Raw genomic sequence first — 25,080 nt, 5'->3', positions numbered from 1 at the left:
AGGATGGAGACAGCTGGTATTTAAATTATCCATGTGAGAGAAATTACTCTTATTCATTCACCAGATGCTTTATTCATATATAGATTTTTAAATTAATAATTCCATAATACTTATAGCTATATAATCCTAAAATCCCCATAGTTTTGCTCAATGACCTTAACAAGCTTTGACATCTTTTTTTTATTCCTTGCAAATAGAGAAGGAGATTTTGCCAACTACCATTTTGATGGAACAGATTACAACAGATGAAAGAAAAAGAAGTCAGCGACCACTAACAAGGCAAGTAGAGTTCATCAAACCATTATTTCTGCCTGTACTCTAGGTGCAGACTCCACATTCACTGAACTAGGAAAAACATACATACCTGCTAATCCCATGCAATGTCTAACCCTACTTCTCACAAACTGCTCTGTGATATATTTTGAAATCCGTTAACCGAGAGCCAAAGATATCTGTAGAGACAGGGATATATAGAGACATATCTATTAGCATAATTGGTCAATGAGAGATTTGGGGAAGCAAAATAGGAAATAAACAAGATGTTTTGCTGGAACATTCTAGGAGATGATCTTAAGTAGACATGGTTGGCATTTGTGGTAAATCAGAGGTAAAAAACAGGTAGAAATACAGTAGGTTATCTTGAACAGGTATTCCCTGTAAAATAAACCTGCAACAGCAGGGCACATCATTGTTCAGAAAAGGTTTATTCAGTCAATATCATGTTGTTTTTTCTTTGCAGCACTGAAAATGATTTTTTCCTGTTCTCTTCTTTCTGCTAGAATGCTTGTTCAAGATTTAGAGCTTAGTGATATGGTTTAGTGGAGGACTTGTTAGTGTTAGGTCAGAGGTTGGACTCGGTGATCTTGGAGGTCTCTTCCAACCTCAATGATTCTGTGATTCTGTGATCTTGATCATTACAGTTTTCTTCTTTCAGGCCTTTCTACATTTTACTTGTCTTGGAAAGTGCTGTATTTCTTCCTCAGTTTGAATCCCTGTACTGGTTAAATTCCACTTTACAAAGAGTTCGTAAGCTTTGTCACAACTCTGGATGCACCACACAACTCCACTTACCACTTCAGCACCTCTCTTATTTCCTCTGCTCTTGTGTCATCTTTCACATATTCATGTTGTTTCATGTAAAGGTCAGTCATCACCTGTGTGAATCAAAATACATAGTGTCTTCATCCAAATACTCCTTTAATGTACTTGTCTGTACTCACCAGAAATCATTACAATATTACAACAAAATTTGAATTTGAAAGTTACTCCAACTCAGGACTTCATGTGTATATTATAGATACTTAATATCCTTGGCATCTCTAAATGGTAATCTGCTTAGCAGTTTGTTTTCTTCTAACCATGCCAAAAACAACAATTATACATAAATGAGTCTCAATTTCCCTTCCTGTTTCTTAACACAAGGATTTCTCCCTGGGCAAGGTTGTCAGAAGGACATGGTCTTGAGAATCAAGGCTCCAGTGACAGGTTTCCCAACTTGAAAGGCTTAGAAATATGTAGCTGATATTGCTAGAATAAGTTATTATTATTATTATTATTATTATTATTTTTCCCCCTATGGTTTTCAGGGCTGTACATGATAAGAATGGACTTGAAGTTGTTTAAAGGCAAAAGCCAACATGAAATAGCCCAAGGATCACAGACAACTTGTCCAATCCCTGTTTTAGGGGTATAGAAAAAACAAGAATACGCAGCTCTTAATTTTTGTACCCTGGATCACTTCAGAGCCTGGGACACAGCAAAGCTGCTCAGGTGGCTGCTTTTTAGCAAAATCTACAGAGCATCTAAATGAGGCTCAGGCCCCAGAGGGACAGCATACTGATATGTGGATAGAAACAGCCTTCTGGACTACCAGTGGTCATGGTGGCATTCTTCTGCCAGCTCACACTAGTCATGGCTCAACATTTGACCAAGACTTTCACTGCTCTTCCAAGTCACTCCATGGTTAAAAGTGGTAATAATTTTTTAATTGAACATTCAAAATGGCAGCTATGATATGAGAATGCTCCATGCTTGAAAAGTGGAGGCTTTCAGTCAGAAAGCCTGTATGAACCTCCAAGTTGCTGAGCCTCTATGAGGCTCTTCTGGCCCAAGCTAACAGAATACCTTCCTTCCTCCAAAGCACTCTCAAATATTTGCAACTAGGCATCAGTCCCAGTACATCTGCTAATTTCCAACTCTGCAGCAAGATTTTAGGGATGAAAAGCAACCCTAGTTGCCTTCTTAATTTTTATAAATGAGATAGCTAAGCTTCAAACACAGGCCAGAATCATGTCACGCTGAATCCATCACAGAAGTTTCACTCAGGCTTCACCTAGGCAAAAGATATGATCTCATTCATCAGGACAGAAAGACCTAACCAGAGGGTTTCATGGGCCCATCCGATATGGCAGTTGGATATTTACTAAGTACTTCTACTTCGTAATAATTTCAATGCATGCCAGACTACTAAATGTTGAAACAACAGTCATAAGTCTACACTAGAACATCCCATGATTACTTGTGAGACCACCAAAGACACAGTTAGAAAAAAGCATGCCCTGGAATATCACTGTACAACTCACCCACCACAACCTGAGCTTGTGCAGCTGTTTGAAAAATTTGCTTTCATCAAGGTAATTTTCCAACGTACAGCCAGCACTACACAGCGTGACCATGAACAGACAAAGGTTTAGTAACAGATAAACTTCACATCCCACCCTCTACTCCAGTCACTTATGTTCTCTGCTTCAGTTTTCTCATCCGCAACAGATACCTTTACTCTCCCAGTGCACTGATGTGTTGTAAGAATTAGTCAGTATCTAACTGCCTGAACATTTGAAGTGCTATTCTTCAAGTGTTAATATTATCAAAACATTTGGATATGATATTATTTATGCTTCTGACATTTGCGTTCCATGTTTTATTAGAGCTTGTAAACAATGAAAAATGACTGCTGCCAGGCCATATTACATACTTCCATGAGATGATTCAGGCACTCTCAGACCTTTCAGGTTTGTTGAAGTCATAGCCACTTAACAAATTTATTGAACTACTTTGGATCAGACCCTTCTGTAAAAGGAGAAATGACATTATTTATCTTACCTAGTGTTCCTTTGGTGGAAAAGAATTACTTCGATATTTTTACAACAATAGCAACTTTAGTTCTTTGAATGAAGAAAGGAAGTCCCAGTTCTCTGCAGCGATCACTGCCCTGTTACTTTGGTTAAATAAATGTCTCCAGAGTACAACAACAGCTTCAGCAGCTGGGTGCAAAAAGGTGATCTCTGATCTGATGCTCCTGACTCAGGCTATTTTATGCACAATGGAAATTGTCTGCAGATAATAAAAAGGAGAAATAACAGCTCTGCAGAGATGGTTCTCTTAGATGCTTTGGCAGACAGGTCTATTCCATTCATATACTTTGGAAAAACTTCAAATTTTCACATAAAATAGACAAGCTTCATTATTTTCCCGGGTGCAACTCAAAATGCAGTAGTTACAGTCATGTTTTCAGTCTTTGTTTGATGTGTGTGCACATCTATGCATATGAGTGCATGTATTTGAAGTGAAGAGTCTACTGATAGTCTGTCCATGCTACTTGCCATTAGCTGTCCATTCAAGATAATGTCTTAATAATACCAATCTTCCTGTTTTAAATAAGATCTATTAACCTTGTCACATACCAGCTGTTGTCTCATACTGGTAAAACCTTTTTTCTCTTCAAATTTCAAACTGTATTTTTTGCCCCATGGACAAAACAAATTCATTCGTCCTGTCCTCCCCATTTACAAGCATGCATGCACATGCACAAACACGCACATACCCCTATGCTTTCATATAGCTCCCATCCCAGGAAATCCTATGGTCTGAACATGGATGATCACACTGAAACAGTCACCATGCCTTTAGCGTTTAGAAGAAGGCATCTGGTCCAACAGCTGATATTTGCAATGACACAGCTCGTGGATCTATATTTTCTCTTGAAAAAAAAAAAAACAACTTTCCTTTTATTGCAGAACAGCGAGGAATTGGAGACCAGTTAGATGAAACGTTGATTTGTATCAGCTCAGGAAATCATTTCTTGTTTTCAACATTTCTACTTAAATTGTACTAGTTTAACAAAATCATAAAATTTGGTTGTATAGTCCACACAACACCATGCTCAACTGTTTTGCATAAACCTATATCCACAGGTTTTCCTGATAGAACTTTATATATGTATAAAAAGAGAGGACATAAATGATCCTTCCGTGATCATGATCTGGAATATGCATTAGGATTAATATGGAGTACATACAGAAGTTTTGTATAGTGCTAAAACATAATCAAAAGGCTAATCAATAAATGAAGGCACATACATAACACACCTAAGTCCAAATGTCAAAATCTTTGGTCCTCAAATCCTGACACACTGAGTTATCTGTAAAATTTCCTGGATTTGATTGCTAACATACACATAGTTCAAGCACCAACTGAACCTCTAAAAAAAAAAAAGTCTAACATATTCTATGTCTATGTATAAGCAGGAAACTTTCCCTTTTCTATAAGGGATATAGATGATATGTAATTATGTCTTCAGCAACTACATGAGTCATTATCTGCTTTTTCTGGAGCTTATCAACAAATTAAGGCTCTTCTCATATTAACAGCTTTCCAGATCACCAGCTGTGCTGCTCTGGCAGTCCTGTTAATAAACATTCTCATATCACAAAAGGGATTGAGGACTAAAGAATAAATCTACCTATATAACTCGGCAACCTGTTTTATTCTGATGGTTTGCTGCAGGATAAGACTTAAAGAATGCCAGTAGAAATACAAACACGTTGACATGCTCCAGAATGCACTGGGTATTTGTTCTTTCTGCTATAAAAAGCCAAAACATTTGGATTAATGGCTGTCCATCTATCTTGAAAGCTTGACATCTACCAAAGCCCTTATTAGTCCCTCAGAGACAGACAAACACTGTATATCAGTCTTTGACACTAGGATGCTATAACTAGTTGCATCAAGGAGCTAACGTAGTAAACAGAGGCAGTTCTAAGTATTCAGACACCTATGGGAAGAAAAGTAACCACTAGCTATGCTTTTGTTCTAACCGCAACCTATCATGATGTAAATTCATCTAGAAAACAGCTTTGATGAGGGACAGTAATTGACCTTCTAGATATTGATCCAGGTAGTAGCAAGAGCTGTGTGAGGCTAAAAGATCTTCTCTGCCTCAGCTTCAAAAATTCAAGGATGTTGTTACAATGCACCGCTCTACCAAGAGGCATGCAAGTTTTCATAGCATTAGCTACTTCTCAACCTTATTATGTGGGCCATCAAGATCACTAACTGATGATTTTATCTAAGTTTATCTTTTTCAATCAATGGCACCAAAAAGAAGCCTGCTGACAGTAGTTTTCTAAACAAATAGCAAACAAAAAAGTCAAGTTATAGAAAGTGCTGAAGTAGCGTGTGATGAGTCAGTCTGGAAGCATCATTTTAGGACATCTACATATTGAGTCGGCAACTATAATATATGTCAATGAGTCCAATCAGAACAGCTGAAAAATTAAATATCAAACCTCACAACAAATTGTTGTAGACCAAGAATTATTCAGTGACTCATTCTGAGTGGAAGTACCTCTGAGAAGTCATAACCTCTTGTGGATAATTCATAAAGAGAAAAAGGCGAAATTCATAAAATTATTCATTATATATTATTCACCCTCCTTTTTGGAGGTATGAAGTGTAAAATTAAGTGTTTAGTTTTGTTTAAGTGAGGAACTGAACATCATAAATACAACATTTGACTCAATAAATCCTAGGAAATTATCTGGTTTTGGAGGAAGGAGAACAAACTTTTCTTGCTATCACTCTTGAAACTTGATTAGCTGTTTGCATAGTGAATGTGTACACAGAGCCAGATCCCAAAAGATGCTGAGATTGCGTAACTCCCACCACCTTCAGCTGTGGTTACTCGGCACATTTCAAGTTCAGCTGCAAAACAGCATATGTGAACTGCTAATTTTTTTTTTTCTCTCTCCCAGGAAAAGCTCATGAAATTAAAGAAGGCAGTGATGAATAGTAGTAAAATTTTATCTGAAATTTCACTAGCAACCACTTCCCTTCCCAATCTTCCCTTTTCAGGGCATCTTTGACACTTATTAAGCCAGAATGATCAGCTTCACAACTTTTATCACTGATATTTGTTTATTCATGTGAAAAAAAAATCTTTCTAAGAGCTTTGTTTTTTCTTAAAAATATTTCCCTCCTCTCCTGCTCACTGCCCCATACACAAAGACAAATATGAACCACAAGGCTTCAGTCTTTGCTAAGACTAAAATGACAACAAAAACAAAAAAGCCAAGTTTGAGGAATTTTTTGTTTGTTTGTTTGTTTTCTGAATAACATTTTTGAAATTACATTTTCTGATAGGGCAGCTTCTGAATATTTTCTTTAACCTTTTAAAAACACACTGAAGATTTTCCTTGTCCGTTGTTATTTAGGTAGGTTGCTTTTAGTTTTTGTTGTTGGTGTGTTTTTTTTTTTGGGGGGTGGGGGTGGGGGGAGAGCAGGTTGGCATTGGCATCACATCAGAAGCATCATATCAGACAGTATCTCCCATTTCTTTCTTTGCTCTTTCCTGCCTGCTGCTGCATTAGTTTCATCTTTGGTACCACTGTTACCAATAAACACTGTGACAGAGTGCTGAGTAAGGTAGTAACTAAAGCACTGAAGCGCTGCACATATTAACTACTCAGAAAAGCATACAAAGATTTTCCTTTTTAATCTCTTTCAGATGTGGCAGGAATTGCAGTCAACTTTTAATACATGTAAACAGTGAAATGTACATATATTTTTCTCATATGAATATGCTTTTCTAATTATTGCCCTTATAAAGTTATGGGGAGGCAAGAAAGAAAGTAAAAGGTGATGTGAAAGCACAAGATACACCACCCTGTTCTGAACAAAACTGAACACAGAGAAAATCAATGAAACATAAGGTCAAATGATGGCTGTACCTTAGAAGCTGTGCCACAAGTGCTTGTCTCTTCAAACCCGCAAATGAATTCCGGGACATCTAAACACAGAGCTTGGAGAAAAGGGATGCAGAGATGCACAACAATTTGGGAAAACCAGATGGCTAGGAAAAGGACAAGGTCAAGAGAAGATTTGGTACTGTTCATATTTAAACTGAACCAGCTTCCTCATTCCTTTGTGAAGCTGAATCACTTCTTTTCACATATCAGTTCTCCTAGGGACTCAGATGGTGGTGGACAATGAAAAGAGCAGCCCATAGGAATGAAATGCTACTGACAACCATTGTTAATGAATGTGGTCCTTGCACAACAAGAAGAAACCTGCCATCCTTTCCAGCCTCCCTGAGGCTTCTGCACCCCATCAAGGTGTTTTTACAATTCTCCTCAGCTCTCCAAAACTAAAAGAAAACTTTTGCAAGGTTATAATAGCTAGAGTTGAGATTGATGCATCTTATCACCCTGGATGGGTGATAAGGAATGTTAAAATATGACAAAAATTAAGCATTTTCTTTCAAAATTACTTAAAAATATTACATTTCCTAAAAGAGAGTTTGTAGGCTCTCTTTTGTTTCACTTATTTGCAAATCTACTGCTTTTCCCTAGGAGGGAAGAGTCATCTTTTCATTAGCTTTTTGAGGATGAAAAAGCTGTAACCAGTTCAGTGCCAAGTGTTCTACTCCACTGACAGGGCACTCTTTTGTATACCGGTTGTTTTTCCAACATCATACACACAATTTTAGCAATAAAAATTAATTCCCATCTGCTAGCTTTCCAGAACTCCATTTCATAACCCATCAACTTATGAAGTAAATTTAAAGCCTATCTCCTGTCAAAAGCAAACAAGTTTTTACCCTTACCCTGAGACTTTGGCATCTTTCCAGCCTAGATCTACATTTAGGAGCAATATTAAATTTCTGTTTCTCTCAATTGCAGCTGTGCAGGGATAAAAAAGTAATTTTTCTACCCTGGCAGGATAGAACATACTTTTTTAATTTGTTACTAGATTAAGCTAATGACAAAGTACTGAAATCATTCCTTGCAATGACCTAGAGTCAAACTGAAGAAGGGAGGTGCACTAAGTCATTGTCCAGAATCTCTTCTCATTGTTAATAAAGCAATAGTTACACCTTTCAGGTATAACACACAAAGAGCTGTACCTCACAGCACAGGTGTCAGGAGCCAAAGCCACATTTCCACATTGCTTAAGGATAACTTAAAGAGGTAAAATGTAAGCCTTTCTGTGGGTAAAGAAACATTTCTACCCAGATGAATAATGCTGGAAGGATAGTGTTAAATTTTGCCCAGCTCTACTATGTTCCATATTTAACTTACGAAGTAAAACAAACAAACAAACAAAAATTCACCCAAATTCCTCCTTATGCAATAAGGCATCCCAAACAGGATAGCTGTAGGCAAGAGGTAGGATCAATGAGTGCAGCTGGCACTACACATGGAAACTCAAAACCAGTCCTGAAACGATGCATGTATGCAACACCAACTGCACCCTCAGTCAGTCACAAGGTAGGTAGCAAGGGTAATTGAACATCTGCTAGAGTTTGGCCCCATAGTTATTTCTAATTGGGTTCTTTCACTCTCTACACCTGAATTGATAGCAGGTGTTTGGTCTAAGCACTCTTTTAAACATTTTGGATGGTTCTGGCACATCCCTTTATGAGGCACCAGATGTGCAGGTCCTGAAATAGTGTCTGCTGACTTCTACCGGTAGGGAAACGGGAAGTCATGTCATTAGAAAAATAAATAAATAAATAAAATGAAATAAATACTTAAAAAAAAAAGCATTGAAAAGTGGGTTAAGCAGGGGGAAGGGGAAGATTTCTATTTTAAAATGTGGTTTTGAATTTCTCCAATCTTGTCAGTCCATCTGGACGTTGCTAGATGCCTAGTTACATCAACACATCATGTTTCATTTCAGTTCATGGGTTTTTTTTTTTGTTTTTTTTTAAAGTACCTCATGGTCCCCAAGCACCGCAATATTTTCCAAAAACTCCATATTACATTTTTTGTCAAAAGAGCATCAGTGAAGAACAGCACAGGGGTTGCTTAGTGCAGTGCTCAGGCCAACAGGAAGACTATGACTGTCTGCTCCCTTCTATTTATTTTTTCTTGGCTCCCTTATCAGCATCTTCCCTGGATAGTTCAGCACAACTCTAATTATAGGACTGAGGATAACAACCATCAGGAAAGCAATACTTTATTTTTATACCTACTGCCAGTAGTTTGCTACTCGCATTGCTCTAGGAAAAGAGAAAAAAAAATTGTTTACAAATGTATCATTATACAGCAGATCTTAAATTGCACAACTATTAGCTGTAAGTATTGACTATTGTCAGAGCTCTGCTGCTGCCCATGAAAAGGTCAGGCCTTTTCATTTGTGTTCTTTTTATGTGAGGAATACCAAATAATAAAACACACAATTTATTGGGCTGCTGAGATTAAATTTTTTTTTTTTTCACCCAGACCTGCAGAACAGTCACGGGTTTTGAATCTTCTTTCCCATTAATATAGGAACAAGGTGATTTGACTTTCTTCCATCTTGATTAAAAAAAAATAATTTCCCACACTAACACCCAAAATGAATAGTCTTTATTTTCCAGGTAGGCAATATACAATTACATCTCCACGAGCTGCTTCTATCCTTAGAATGTCAACGGAGAATGGGGCACTTTTGCTTAGATGACAGATAGAAATCACAGTTCCTTACTGGTCTATCAAGCCAACCAACAACTTTTTCTTCACTACATTTTCAAAGCACTGAGTAGCTCATTTTAAGGAATCATACCTAAATGTAGATGTCTGAAAATAATTTGACCTTAGGATTCCTTGATTTCAAAGAGTGCCCCAGTTTAATAAACAGCTTAATAAACCACCCATTTATTTAAATTCAATTAACCAAGTAACTACATGAAATTTTAATATCAGGTCATATAAATCATATAAACAGAGCTGCCTAGCTCCATTTGTACACCCTCACAATTTCAAAATAGATATTAAGTGTTTTCTGAAGCTTAATTCGCTGTTGTTACACCAAGCATATCATCTTCTAAATAGCCAGAGAAGTTGGTAGTGGTTTAGGGAAAACTAAAAACCACGTAAGACAAAATACAGGAAGAAAAGACTCTCAGCCCATCATTTTTAATTCTCTACCACTTTGAAGGAAGTAACATGACAAGATGGAAACATCTACATGGTTTAGTTTAACATGAGTGCTAATTAAGCATTAATAAATAAATAAATAAATAAAACTAATAATAATAAAAAAACATGTTGGCAAAGCACAGTAAAGAGCTAATCTCAAACCCATGAATCAACCTGGCAAATATGCTGAACACTTTACATTGTGGTACTGAGAGAAGTTGAACTTAGAGACCGTCATAGTCCAGACACACACAGGCCTATCTCAGCCAAAACCAGGACAGAAATGTATCGTACTAAGCCAATTCACCAGGCTGCAACATGAACCCTGCAAGATGTGACTCATCTTCCCTTTCTCCATCCCTGTACTGGAGCAGGAGCAATAAGCATGTGGCAGGAGACAACACCTCAACACTACCACTTTCAATGGCTCCAGTCACTTTTATTATGGAGCACCCATGAGCAGTTTTGCTCCCCTATCTGTTAGACTGCTCCTCTACACCACACGAGAGGACACATGACTGCTGATGAAAGAAGGAATAATTTGGTGTGCCTGTGGAAATAAATAGCCACACGAAACACTATGCCACTAGCCCTATTGTTTATTTTATTTTTATTTTATTTTTATTATATCATCATCTAGAGACTGTTGAGATAGTAAAGCACCAAAATAAGGCCTGGTCTTAGAGGTTGTGGAGTGTACGTTGTTGCTTACCTTGTTTTCAGGAACATCAAGGCACCTGTGAGGAATGGCCCAGGATATAGCTGGTCTACCCTGGGGATGGAAAGGATGACTTATAGCACCTCTCAACTCCTCCAGCCTTATTTTCTGTGATCATGTGGAAGTGATACAGTTATATGGTAAATCAGACCATCCCTGTTTCTAAGAGTTAATTCTTAAACAGAGTTTTGAATAAGAAATAAGACTGTGCTTCAGGGTTTTGCATTAATATTAAGGATGCATATTTTTTTCAAAATGGTGTGGATAGGGTTTCGTCCACTTCTCTCTGAAGCATCCTGTATTGGCTGCCCCTGGGAACGAGGATCAGATAGACTGCACATCTGATCCGGTATGATAACTCCAGTGCTGCAAATCTGCACAGAAAAATGTGGCCAAACTTGCTAACACACAGAAGAGCGCTTGATATTTCTCCCACTTTGAAAGATTTCATTATCTTGATTCATATTTTGCATATTAAGCATAGGAGTGGCAATAAAACTATGCTTTCTCCAAATGCAGAGGTACATACATACATGCACACACATATAATGCACATACATACACCTATAAACGTATGTATATTTACAGATAAAATCTGTGTGCATGGCACAAAAGCATGATTATTTTGTTATCAAATACAAACAAACATTGTTCCTGATTTAACTGAATTGAACTTCAAAGGCCTTGAACACAGATTTAATCGTTATAGCTGAGGTTTGATGACAACAGCATCAAACACGTCTCCCTTGAAAGATCAAACAATACTCTGCTCTTCTGCTTCAGTAGGCAAAGTTTCGTTCAATGGCATTTTCGATCTCCAAGAATGTGAAGAAACTGATATCCCACACATTAAGGTGACTGGAAGGCTTTTCTCTCTTGCTTTTAACAGCTCTTGCAAATGTTTACATTTTACCCTAGAATAATTATCAGATTTAATACCTTCAGCCCAATTAATTCTCTGTTTCTTTACCATTTCCTTCAATGTTAAGCATGTGGAATCAAATAAATTCATACACTGACGTTTGGCAACCACTGAACACTGATCATCATTTGAAGTTCTGATCAATAGCTTTTCACATTTGCTGCACTTCAAACTCAAAACAGTCACATAATGAATTCCACACCAAAAACTGGAAAAGGAAGGAGGCAGCCAAAACAGTTGTTATTGTTTTGTATCAGCTGAAAACATTCTAGCTGGTCATAGGGAAACAGACAAAGAATTTAGGAAGGCTCAAACACACCCAAGTATATAGCCATGCAGTCTTGAACTTGCTGTATACAGCTGGCACCTATAACCACTTTATTCTTCAACATTGCACAGCTGTTGAATCTGTGCCCATAAACCTACCCAGAAAGATACCACATCTTCATTTTCTTCTAAGTTTCTGGGTAGCTTTTGCATCTCATCTTTCTTATCTGTTCTCTCATATGAATGTAGTATTTTTCAAGTTTTTAATCACAGAATAAAATTCAAGCGATATTTTTAATAAACTACTACACGCGCACATTCCAAGTACAGCCTTTTCATATACAATTTTCAGAATGACACAAATTACAAACAAACAAAAATATCAGAAGTAGCCTTGGGACTGTGTGAGTTTAAAAAAAAAGGCAACGCAGAACACAAAGGATAAAAAAGACATCTTCAAGTTTGCATACTACACTTACAGCTCTGCATACATCAGAAACCCAAGCATTACACTCAACATGAATCTATTCCTGGGAGAAATGATGACAGATGTTAGTTACATTGTCAAAAAAGTTACTGGAAGGCTCCCAAATATTACACCGATGAGACTGATAAGTATAAAATCAATATAGAACAGAGACAGCACATGCAGGCTTAGAGTGAAAGCTCACATTATGAAGGTAGAAGAGGCTAAATTTTAGAAATATATAATGAATTTTCCCCATTGCTGAAAGCATATGTCCCACACTTCAGAAACCTGTGACAGAGAGCAACTATTGCCCCTTGCCCATCATGCAATAAAATAAAATATCGAGGCATTCACAAATAGAGACAACATTAATGTCTATATTATATTAGACCTTTCCTCCTCTCAAATAAACATTTCCTTTTACTGATTATTTACAGACTCCCCTAATAACATATACACCTAATTTCTCATAGGAATTTCCAAGGACAAAACTTCAACTACTCTTTGACTTTTTTTCTTTGATCCAGTTATCTTCATTTTGCTGGGGTCAGCCTATAGTTTTTACTTTTGGTTGATTGTCAGGAATTGCAGGTATTTTAATAACCATTGGTTAAGACTAGGAGTTTGTATAACAGTAGGAAGCACCAGATATATGGTAAAATAACATTTGGAAAATAAAATGTACCAATTGCGATTCACTTATTGTCTCAACTGGAGTTTTACAGAGTTCTAGTGTGATTATGTGCACAAGAGTTTCAAAGAAAACCTTGATTTTGAATTAAAATGTCTAGGAATAAAGCAAATGCATTAGGGTTTGTATTTTATTTTTCTTTAGCAGTCTGAAAAAAAATCATATTACAGCATTTATTAGATACTCAGGGATATTTTATTGTTGCTCTGTAGAAAATAGTTGTCTTAAATTAGTTAAATTAGTTGTCTTACTGTCTCTCTGAGCTCAGCATGGCAGTGCTTAGAACAGAACAGACAAATGGCTGGGGACTCGCACTCCACTATTGTAGAGAGCATAGATCCCTCCTGGTGTCAGGAGTGGTGAAGGGTTCCCCTTTACTACTAAATTCTGGAGCAAGAGGTCATGAACAATTGTGTATGGATAGCAGTTTCTGTTGTTATAATTTTTTTTTTTGAATTAATGTTCCCACACCTGCACATAGGACCCTGTCTGCTGACTTTGGCAGAAAACTTTTATCCTCACAGTACAGAATGCCTCCAAAGTTACACGTGTGCACAGATGCTCATGCAGACTGTGCATATGTATCACAACAAGCAAAAAACCTCAGAACCACAAGAAAGAAACTGTTTTTCTCTTAGGGAATCCTGCATTAATTTTTTCTTTTTTCTTTTCTTGCCAGTAAATGTAATGAAAACGTTGGCTCACTACAGCATAACTCATTAATACTAGAACCTGATGTGTTAAGCACTGTTAGAACATCTAGCCCATTATACATGAATGAAAGCTAATCTAAACATGGAATCTGAAACAAAAATCTATGACCTTTTTATTTTTTATTTGGTAGGTTTCTTGCTGACTTCATTTTGCTGCTCTGCTTTCCCTACATTTTGTAGAAGCCAAAAAAACAGTAAGAGACCATTAAAAAAGGCAGGCCACAATATAGTGATTCCATAGCACCATCTAGAGCTTGTAACTGTTATAACACCTCTAAAAAGAAAGCACTTCCCCGACTCTTGCTACGGGCCATGGGCAAGAGGTTAAAAACAACCAAAAAAAAAAAAAAAAAAAAAAACTTTTTTTCCAGGGCCACAGAGGTGATTGTCCAATATGACGGAAACAGACATCAAACTGAGCATTTTGCATCCCTTATGTAGGCGTGCAGTTTATAATGCTGTCTTTTCATGTATGCTGTTTTCAGGATGCTTTATTATCTTGTGGCTGATCCTTCAGAGGAAAAGTGGATCAAGAGATAAAATGATATATTTGACTTAATCATTTTGGCATGTTGGGTTCCTTGGTCTGTCAGTGTCTCCTGAAAGCATATTTTTCACCAGTCACTGCAGACAGGCTCACAGCATGTAGCTCCCATCTCAACAGCAGTTTCAACATGACTAACTGTTGACAATATTTGAACTTTTGAGCCCTGCCATCCTTGGGCACAGACTCAAGAGCAGGCAAAAATACATGAGTCTTCAAGGATACTAGGTCCCCCCCACTTCTTCACAAACTAAAACCTTCTGCCTCCCCTTTCAAATCCCATCTCAAAAACACACCATGAATCCCATTTAATTAGAAATACTCTCACACATTCATTATACCGGCTGGTCTCAACTCAGAAAGCATATTCTTCTGGCTCATTTCTATGCACAGCACCTCTGTTTAAATACTACACTCTGTAAGCAGGACCTGTGTCTTCTCTGTGCTTTCTTATGCCAGGGGCTCAGCATTTTGGCATCTCCTAAGTATTAGTAATAGGCCATTTATAATTTGAGGTACACATGAAAGAAGAGTGAAAAGACTGACAAATCTATGTCCACATGCCTCTTTCCTCTCACTTCCTCCCTCTTCTCCCCACCTCCTTCAAACCAGCAAGTCAGCCATTCGTCTTACCTCTATTCCATTTTATGAATCTCTCTTTTCTACAGAGACATGCCTACAGCTATCAGTGGTCCACAGTGCAGCAGAATTAATGCAGTTGATATGCAATACAAAGGGGAAATGTTGGCGATATATGATTACAGATTAAATGATGCAATTTCAGGGTCAGCACTAGAGAAGGCACTTACAAAGAGGCTGACAAGTAAAGATGAATGGCAAATGAATGAGGGCAGTTACAGTATTTAACGTACATTGCCTTCTCTGAGATCTGTAGACTCTGCTACCATCTGCTGGTTTATGAAAAAGAGCCAGGGAATCTATTTTAGTGGCTCTTCATACATAATCTTTCAGCTGCCTCTCATTATGAGAACAGTCCTCATTTCAGGTCACAGCCTACCTTCAGCCTCCCTGGAGCCAATTAGGCTTGCTTTTGTCTCCTGATGCATTTCTGACAGCAGGCATGATGAAGAATGACAAACAGACAGTGTAAAATTTATGCTAAATCCAAATAATATATCCCAGAGTAATGCACATTTTCAGTATCCTGCAAAAAGAAAAAATGAATCAATGCAATTAGTTCCAGTTTATTCTAGAGGACAGAGGGTAAGGACAGATTGAAAGGTATTCAATTTTGGTTTTGAATGAACATGCCCTTCATTATACTTCCCTATACAACTGATATATAAATTGGCATACTCCACTGAAATCAAAGGAACAATACAGACTGCTGTCTTTTGAGAATGTGATCTAGGGAGGATACATACCAGACCTTAAACATAGCTTAATGCAAAGTTATGGCCAAGTTACATTAAATAGAGTAAGAGAGAAAACAGGAATATATTTCTAAATACAATATTTTTATTCTACACATTCTTCCCTTAGATAAATGTAAAAATATGTAGACACAAAATAAACCAGTTTCTTCAACCATTTAACCCATCAGGACTATTACGAAAGGCAGGGGTGGCAACAAACTCCTTTTGCAGAAGAGTGTGATTATAAATTGGATGCATACAATCAACCTAATTCTTTGGAACTTAAGGGCAAAATAGATCATGGTGGCCACTTACCACAGTCCACAGACTTCTACTTAGTGGTTCCTCTTTCAAGTCATTATTCCTAGCTGAGTTTGGGGTTTTGGAGAAGAGAAAAACAAAGAGAAAAACAAGAGCAAAACCATGATCCTCACGTTAGAGGATTTACTACATGCTCAGGTCATTTATGCTCACTTAGCCTTATTTCTGGTGACAGTAAGGTCCACACTGGTACCAAAACAAAGCTATAGAACTCCACATGAAGCCCAAGGAGCATCAGCTAGCCAAAGGGGGCTAGAACCCTCCAACAGCTACTTTGCTTCACAAGAAAAGCCCATGCCATCTCAGATCTTTGGATAGTACAGTTTCCTTTCCTGGGAGCTAACCAAGACTATCCTAACACAGCTGGAGCATGCTGTGCCTCACTGACATCACAGGCCATCCACATTTCATGGTAATGTCTAAAGACTGAGATTTCCTAGGTTTGGAGACATTGGAGCAAGGATCTCTTGGAGGCAGGTTTGAGAAAAGTCTGTAATGAGCCTTCTGCATTTGCCCTATAAAAATTGGACTTACTCCCAGCACCGTTAAGCAACAGCAAGCTTAGGACCTCCAGATAAATGCACATGAGGAAAAGAGATGTGCACATACAGTTTTTGCAGGAGTAAATATCACAGACAGCCTGTGTTCATTGTGTGCCATCTAGCAAAAAGGAAACTGAGGTTACAGGAGTCAATAAGAAAGCATCAACTGTATCTTCTACTCCTACACAGGTTTCACCAGAATTCCTTTTAAAATAAAACTGGACACAGTTTCAGTAGTACATTTTCTCAAGAGAAATAGAATTAGGGTGGTTGATATATGCTGCCTGGTTCAGAGCTGAGTTGATGCTACTACAGATACCGTGCAGATGAATAAAACCCTGATATAGTATGAAGGGACTTGGAGTAGTCTAGAGATGGACTTTTCTTGGTCTAGTTCAGGCAGAGTTTTCTATCACTACAGCATTTAAAAAAAAACTCTGTACTTCTATAAACAACTCTATGATGAGCACACCCACAGACAAAAAATAAATATTTAAAACCCCACCTTCTAGTAAATTTAAACCTTTAACACTCCTTAGTAACATGTTATCTTAACAATTGCTTTTGGGAGTGAAAGAGAGCATGTATTTCATGACAACAAGCCAACATGAATTATAGACCATGCACTGCTTGTCATTATCAAGGGTGGAAGAATGTGGGAAAAGATTTGATTTGACCAAAAAAAAAAAAAATTCACCAAACATTGTAAAATGAATTATTGATACAATAAACCAGTCAACCTGCTTCATACACTCAAGAAGCCAAACTCCAGTCACACAGTCACCCATCCCTATTAAGTTAATTCAGTCATCTATAGGATTTTTTGTTTACATGAAAGAAATTGTGGAAAAATATTTACAATATATTTGGCTATACTTATTAGAAATCAGAAAAAGCACAAAGAAGCTTTGCAATGATGGTTCCACTTTTCACCACATTGGTGAGAAGTGCATTTGGCTCTTACTTCTGAGACCCCACAAGGGGTCTGCAACACTTGAAAAGAGCAATTTTTCAATTTCTAGAGAGCTACAAACTGCTGGAAGGGGGCTAAGAAACAGCCACAAATGTAAGCACCAGACAGATGCAGAGGGACTTTTCCACACAATCAGCCTTGCAGTCCAAGGGCATGATGATGTTCTTCACTTCTTACAGGTCCCAAGTCGAAGACCAGCCCCTTTTCTATTGAACCAGCATTTTTCGGGGGGGAAGGGAGGAGGGGGGCCAATTTCCGATTGCTGTTAGTCTAGAAGACTTTCATCTATTTGCAACACTATAGTTGAAGAGCAGATGGCTTTTTGAGGGTTTTGGGGAGCTGCTACCTACAATACGTGCTTGTAGATATATACACCATACAACAGGATATGCTGCAGTGACTTTTCTTACTCTTAATAGTTTGTCTACATTAGCACATCCTAAAACAATACGGAAAGGATTTTCTTTTTTTTTTTTTTTAACTTTTTTAAAGCATTTATCAATTTCAATTGGAAATAAGACAACAGAGGCAAATAAAATCCAGATCCTAAGATGTTTTACCAGAGAAATCAGGACAAAAATATTGCATCGTGTTATACAGAGATTAATTTTCCCACCTGTTGATACCAGAGTCCCTGCAAGATAGCTATACATTTCATCAGAGAACCATTAAAATGAGCTAAAACATATACACATTTATAGCAGGAATACCAATAAATTTCCCTTATTTTTAAACAAAATAAAATTTAGGAGCCAGATCTTTCAGATTTGCCCACAGAAATTCTATGATTAAAAGCAAGTGTTAGAGCACAGAAAGCGTTTAATTTTTTCATGTATCTGTTACATAGCCAGTCTGTCATTTTGCATAGGCAGACCACCACAGTAAAAAAATGAGAGTTCTGAATCACAGTTTATATATAGTTTAATTATTTATGTATTCATCTTCCCAAAGGAATCAACTGAAATAAATCATATGAACATTGTCATGGGAATACACAGATGTACCTCTTATAACAAATAATTAGACATCTAACTAGGAACCTCAGAGAAAAAAGAGAGTTATTTTTTGTCCCTTAAAATTTCACTGGACTACAAGGTCTTGCTTTTGTATGCGTTTTTCTGACATAATTACTATTTTTCACAAGAAAACAGGACAGCACACTTCAAGTGTGTATAATAAACAAATTCAACCTGAGAAGGTAATAACAGTGCTCTCTCACCCTCTCATTCTGTCTCATTTTGTGCTTGTAGTAAATTAACTAAATATTCTTTGAATCACCTGGTATATCTAAGAATCATTGAAACATTTCTTTTATTGATAGTTCCATGAGACAATTTCCATTTTCTGTAGATTTTGTCTTCAAAGCTCATATTTTTCCCCAGTAGAGATGCACTGAGTGACTCCTCACCTACCAAAAGAGCTACTTGGTTAATCTACCTTCCAGAAACTGAGACTCTGTTCTCTGCAAGAGACAGATGATTTTGTATGTAAATCCGATACACCCCAGGCACATTCCACAATAACTGACTTACTCGTGTTTCATTTTATGAAGAATTATAGTGCTTCCCAATTCTGAATAACAAGCCACATTTTGACTTTTTTTTTTTTAGAGGAACCTTTTTTTTCCAACTCTGATGATAATCTCAATTAGTATCTTCTGAAGCAATTCTTCTAGTCACAGAACCACAATTTACCAAGAGTAAAAACAAAAAACTTCATGCTTACAGTTCACGGAAAAGAGGGATAAAAAAGCAAAGTAAACACTGAGCTCTTTAAGAGTATCATAGAATCATAGAATATTTCAAGTTCGAAGGCACCCATAAGGATCATCGAGTCCAACTCCTGGCACCACACAGGTCTACCCCCAAAAATTCAGACCATATGACTAAGAGCACAGCCCAAACGCTTCTTAAACTCTGACAGGCTTGGTGCCATGACTACATCTCTGGGGAGCCTGTTCCACTGTGCGACAGCCCTCTCAGTGAAGAGCCTCTTCCTGATTTCCCACCTGAACCTCCTCTGTCACAGCTTGACACCATTCCCTCCAGTGGTAGTAAATATGGGCAACAGTGTTGCCCTCATAATGAAACCAACAGTCAAATCTGGACATGACTAAGTCAGCAGAAATATTTCTCCTGGCTTAATGAGGGCTAGGGTTTCACCTTAAGTCTTTAAAGCAAGTAGAAGGAAAGAGCAAAGCTTATCTCTATAGCAAGAAAAGAGAGCAAAGAAAGAGGAAAATGGATCTTTGGATTTTTTTTTTTTTTAAGAGTTAAAAGGTCATTTGTCTTTACAAAAGCTAATGAAACAAATGTTGTTAGATGTTGGAGATATGAAAGGTCAAATAAATATCCTGAACGTAGAGCTAAAATGTTACTGTAGGAATAAAAGAAGAGGAAAGGCACATTTTTTCCCTTGAGGATAAAATGATTAAAGAATAAAAATAATTTTGGAAAAAAAATGAATCTCAAGCAAAAAGAAAAAGTCCACATACCAAAGATATGAAGTAACAAGCCTGCATTCAAAAAGAAATAATTTCCATGTATTAAATATCTAAGGAGCAAGCAGTAACCAGAATCTGTAGTGATCACACAATGTAGAATATTATGAACTTGCTTTATTAAAACTTGAAATTCCATAGGAATCATGCCCAACAGGAAAAAGGAATATTCCAGGATATAAAGATATCTGTTATATTCAGTCTGAGAAATCACATTTGTTCAACAAGTGAAAAGAAAAAGAAAAATGATAAAAATTCATTAAAAAAGGCAGCAACAACAAAATAAATGTTAATTTATCATTGAATCAGTTTAGCAAAGAGAACTTTAGACTCTATATATTGATTCTTGGTCTCAGGGTAACTCTTTTCAACAATCATCCTTGAAAATAAGGTATTTACCTTTGGGGAATTTTCTTTAAAAAACTAATTTTTTTTTTTTTTGAACTGTAAGTAGAACACCAGCCCAATGCAAAAAGCCAAACCAAAACAAGAGAGTCACTGGCATTAACACCAACTTCCAACAAGATCAGAGCTTTCATCCAAAAATACATATTCATTTATGTTTAAGTGTTGCAGGTTTGGGGTATTATATATACCAAAATTCTTGGGAAAAAATATTTATTCTTCTGCATTTGCTAATTTTCATCATTAAAAATTGTATTCAATTTTAGATAATTCATGATAAAATAAGTACATTATGCTATTTTTCTCATGACTTGAGTAGCTGTCAGTGCTCACATTCCTTCCCCTTCTTGATTCTGACAAGGACTCTGAACAATAAGTTGATTATCATAGTGCCAAACACGCTATTTTTAGAGAAGCATATGTTCTGGTGAACTCATAGCACATTTTGTATTTTTTCTAATTTGATTATGGGAATTCAGCTATGATGTGATCCAAGTCCTGAATGCACCTTCTCCTAATTTAATGCCATGTTTTAAAAGCATGACCCTTCTCTTCTGGCTTGAAAAATGGCAACTGCTCTCCAACAGGATAAATATGAATTAACTGAAAAACGGCATATTTCTACATTAAATCACAGAGCACGTGCACCTGTTTCCAGATGCTGAGTATTCCACACTATTAAATAGTAACAGTGTGCTGTTGTAAACTATGCACGTAATTAAGCAAAATGGAACTGTATGCAGCTCTTAAGTCTTGAGATGTCAATGAATTCCAGGTAGAAAACTTGAGATTTGTCAGCTCTACTGTATGTATTAGGTGATGAAACACAGTATAAGAATTTACCCAACACCTATTGTTGCCTTATGATTAGGACAGTCATGGTTTCTACAAGCCACAGTCTTAAGTGTCCTGATCATCCTGTTTCTCCACTTGTAATGGATAGGGCTGGACAGAGATTAATGTGTCACAATCTGCCAAAAGTGAACAGAATTACATCCAGACAGCAGGGAAGATGGGAAGGGAGCCTCACATAAAACATACCTTGAGGTGTGTGGGCAGAGAAGCAAGTAACTGTGGGGTAAGCTACAATGGGAATTTACAATCTGTCCACAGTTCAGTAAACACTCAGCCACAGGTATATGAAGGTAGGTCAGCCAGCCCTCTTCCACTGATGGTAAGACTACTTCCAATTATTTATTTTCATTTCAGGACATGTGCATACAAGCAGTTCCTATAGAATTACTAATAGGCTTTGATTATTCAGGAATAACATTGTTATTGCATATTCCTCTGTATCTGTTTCTTACTGAAGACAGAGGGGAGCTGTGTAGAAAGAAGTTCTCTTTCATCAGATCCCAGCTTATATGAACAGCATCCGGGAGGTAGTCAAAACCTTTCAAATGTCTATAGTTACTCACACAGCCCTCCAGTTAGCTTCATATACTGAAGTTCAGCTTTGAGTTTCCTTCACGGGAAGGACCTGGAATGGAGTTTCCTTTCCATTAGGACTGTAGGAAGGACTTGGTTTTCCTGGCTTTGAGCCCTCAACTCTGCCTTATGCTGCAGTTTCTGGTTCCCTTTAGTTTTACCAACTGCAGCCTAGCTCAAACTACTATTACTCCACTGCAGACACTCTGCTTAGGAGCTATGTCTCAGACCACAATCAAATCCAAGAGAACACACAAATCACTCTCCTATTTAAAGTTTTCCAGACACAATCTTTTCTCGGCAGCTATTTTGGACTAAGTTGACAGCCTTACAATCAATTAATTTTCTACTTGTCCACAGATGTAACTACACCATCTAAAAGATAAGAAAATAGGGGAACCGTATTTACACTTCTTAATTTGCAGATAAAAATATTTCTGCATCATATTTCATGCTCTCCTGAATGGTGAAAAGCCATTCTTATGACTTCTAGCATGTCTTGTAGTCAAATTGCCCAAGATTTACAATGCCAGTCTACATTAGGTGCTCGATGCTATATACATTTAAATCAGCTCTGTTGCATAATTCCCTTGCCACATAGTTTTTGGTATTTCATTTGCTCTGTCTGACAAGGCTAACTTGGCACAGCTGGAAAATTGTCTTACCTCCCTAGTACAGCCAACAGGAGCAGTGCAGCCAATTAAAATGTCCTCTGAGTTTAGTGTAACCAAGAAAGTTTCCTTGTTTGGTCCTTTCCCAGACTGTTCTGTCTTGGAAAATTTCTGCAAAAATAGCAGTTTCTACAAAGAAAACTGTTTAAAAAACAAACCCACAACTACAAGTACGTTTTTTGTTCATATCAATTAATTGTTGATAGAAGATGCTGATGCCCCATCTCTGGAGGTGTTCAGGGACAGGTTGGGTGGGGCTTTGAGCAACCTGGTCTAGTGGAAGGTGCCTTTGCCCATGGCAGGGGAGTTGGAAATGAATGCTCTTTAAGGTCCCATCCAACCCAAACCATTCTGTGATTTGATAATTCCATGAATTCATCTTCACCTGGAGTAGAAGCCTGAAAGAGTAATGGGAGCCCAAAGAAAAGTTCTGTCTGATCCCAAACAAACCTATGCATGTCTAACCCCCTCAGCTGCCTAAACAACTTCTCTGTTCAAACTAGTATTTTATCCTCTTTTTTCTACTGGGAAACAGTTGTTATCTCTAACTTATTGCTTTCTTACTCACCCATTAATATGCTCATCCTGCTTCTTTGGCCTTAGCTAATACAGTCCTTGTCCTGCTTACTTGGTGGCTTATCATTGAGAGAATGATAATTTTCCTAAATCATTCAATCAGCCATGCCATTTACTCTCTTTTAATCCCATTATGGGGTCTGACTTCCCTATAGGATAAAAGACAAAACTACTTACCTTTATTTCATAGTCCTACAGAGGACTCACACCTCAGCTTTCATCTCTAATTAGCTCCAAGAGGCTGAGTGACCTTTTCATCCACACCTGCATCTCTTTCCAGCTTTTCCCACTTCATCAACTAGATGATCTTCATAAATCATGAGTCACGTTCGCTATCTTTCTTGATACTCCACCACCAAACACCCCTCTGTTGCAATGTGTACTAAAAGCTTGACAATAATTACACTGTTAAAATAGCAGAAGTCCCACTTACCACTTTGAACAACAGTTTCTCACTGTATCTTTGTTGCCCCTTTTTCTTCTGCATTCATCACTTGTTTTGTACTTATATTGTAATGCTTTTGTAGCACTTTTATGCTCGGTTTTTGTAGAGCACTAAGCACAGTGAGAATTTGGTCCACAGCTTGCCTCTAATTACTACAGTAATGCTACTCCCAATAATAAATTGAACTAAACTATGAATTACACATAATTGCTATTTTCACATGTCAATTAGCATGTTGTGATATGCTCTGAAGCCACTGTACGCATCTGCATTTCCTGTCAAGACTCCTGTTCGATATGTACTTTACATACACAGCTAAAACTACAAACAGGACCTGTAACTCTTTTCCAAAGGAAAATACATCTATTTTCTTCATTGCTGTGGCTCCTTCTGATCAGAATACCCTTTAATTAAAGTTCAATAAATGGACAAGGAAGAGACCAATTTTTTTTTTTTTTTTCAGTTATTGCAGATTATGTACTGTGTACTTCACAACTGTTGTTGGGAAAATAAAACCTGAAGTAGATCAATGGTCTCAAAGTTAATTTGTTCTTGACTACTGCTTATTTCTATTAAAAAAATCCCAATAAAAGAAATTCCTACTTATTTAGGAGTATCTTAGATTCAAAATCTCTTAAAAGTTTTTGAAGGCACATGCTAGTAACATTTTTTCTATAACTGTTCCAGGATGCTGCCTGCGTAGGTCTAAGCAGCCTTGTACTGCTTAGCAAGTGTTTCAAACTCTGCTAGTGATCTAGCTGTATAATGATGCTATATTCATTATGTTTTTTTGTGTGTGTGTTTTTGTTTGTTTACTTGCTTGTTTCTTTTTGGTCATTTGAGAAACAAACATTTTAGAGAATGGTAAAATTGCAAAACTAAGTCTTCAAGAAAAAAAAATTAGATTAAGGTTTTTCAGGTTACAGGACAAGACAGACTGTCAGATTTCCATGTGTAGTTCTCAAAATATTCCCAGTATACCATTTCATTCCTTAACAGAATTGGAATACAGGAAACTGGAGGTCTGTTTTCTGAGCCAGTGTCTGCAATGTTTTTTCAGAAGAAATTTTAGTTTATTCCTAGATATGTTTTAGACAACAGCAACAACACATACACACAAAAACAAAACAAAACAAAACAAACAACCACAAAACACACCACACAAAAACTAAACTAAATTCCAGCTCTCGCTTGCCTTGGGGAGCATATAAAAAGTATTTGTTCAGATATTGAGTTTGGGAAATTCTGGACACTTTATTCACTCTAGAAAAGATTACACTGGACTGCTTAGGATTTCCACATGAAGAGATTTCCCCCATAACACTTTAGGTAGTAGTG

At 37.2% G+C, this 25,080-nt stretch overlaps 1 long non-coding RNA gene across 1 annotated transcript in view; it reads right to left on the bottom strand.

Moving 5' to 3' along the window:
* The window catches only part of LOC308191883, a 352,338-nt gene that overhangs the window by 238,951 nt on the left and 88,307 nt on the right, over window positions 1-25,080 (bottom strand). The window contains exons 2-5 of the long non-coding RNA XR_013948336.1: window positions 15,524-15,670; window positions 3,103-3,333; window positions 1,072-1,154; window positions 365-452 (exon numbers count right to left, since the gene is read on the bottom strand). This is a non-coding gene — a long non-coding RNA (uncharacterized lncRNA). The remainder of the gene's footprint in view (window positions 1-364; window positions 453-1,071; window positions 1,155-3,102; window positions 3,334-15,523; window positions 15,671-25,080) is intronic.

Source organism: Anser brachyrhynchus (assembly GCF_964034855.1).
Source record: "Anser brachyrhynchus genome assembly, chromosome: 3".
Lineage (NCBI taxonomy): Eukaryota > Metazoa > Chordata > Aves > Anseriformes > Anatidae > Anser > Anser brachyrhynchus.
The sequence above is the reverse complement of the archived record's forward strand: the minus strand, read 5'-3'. Positions and strand labels throughout refer to the sequence as shown.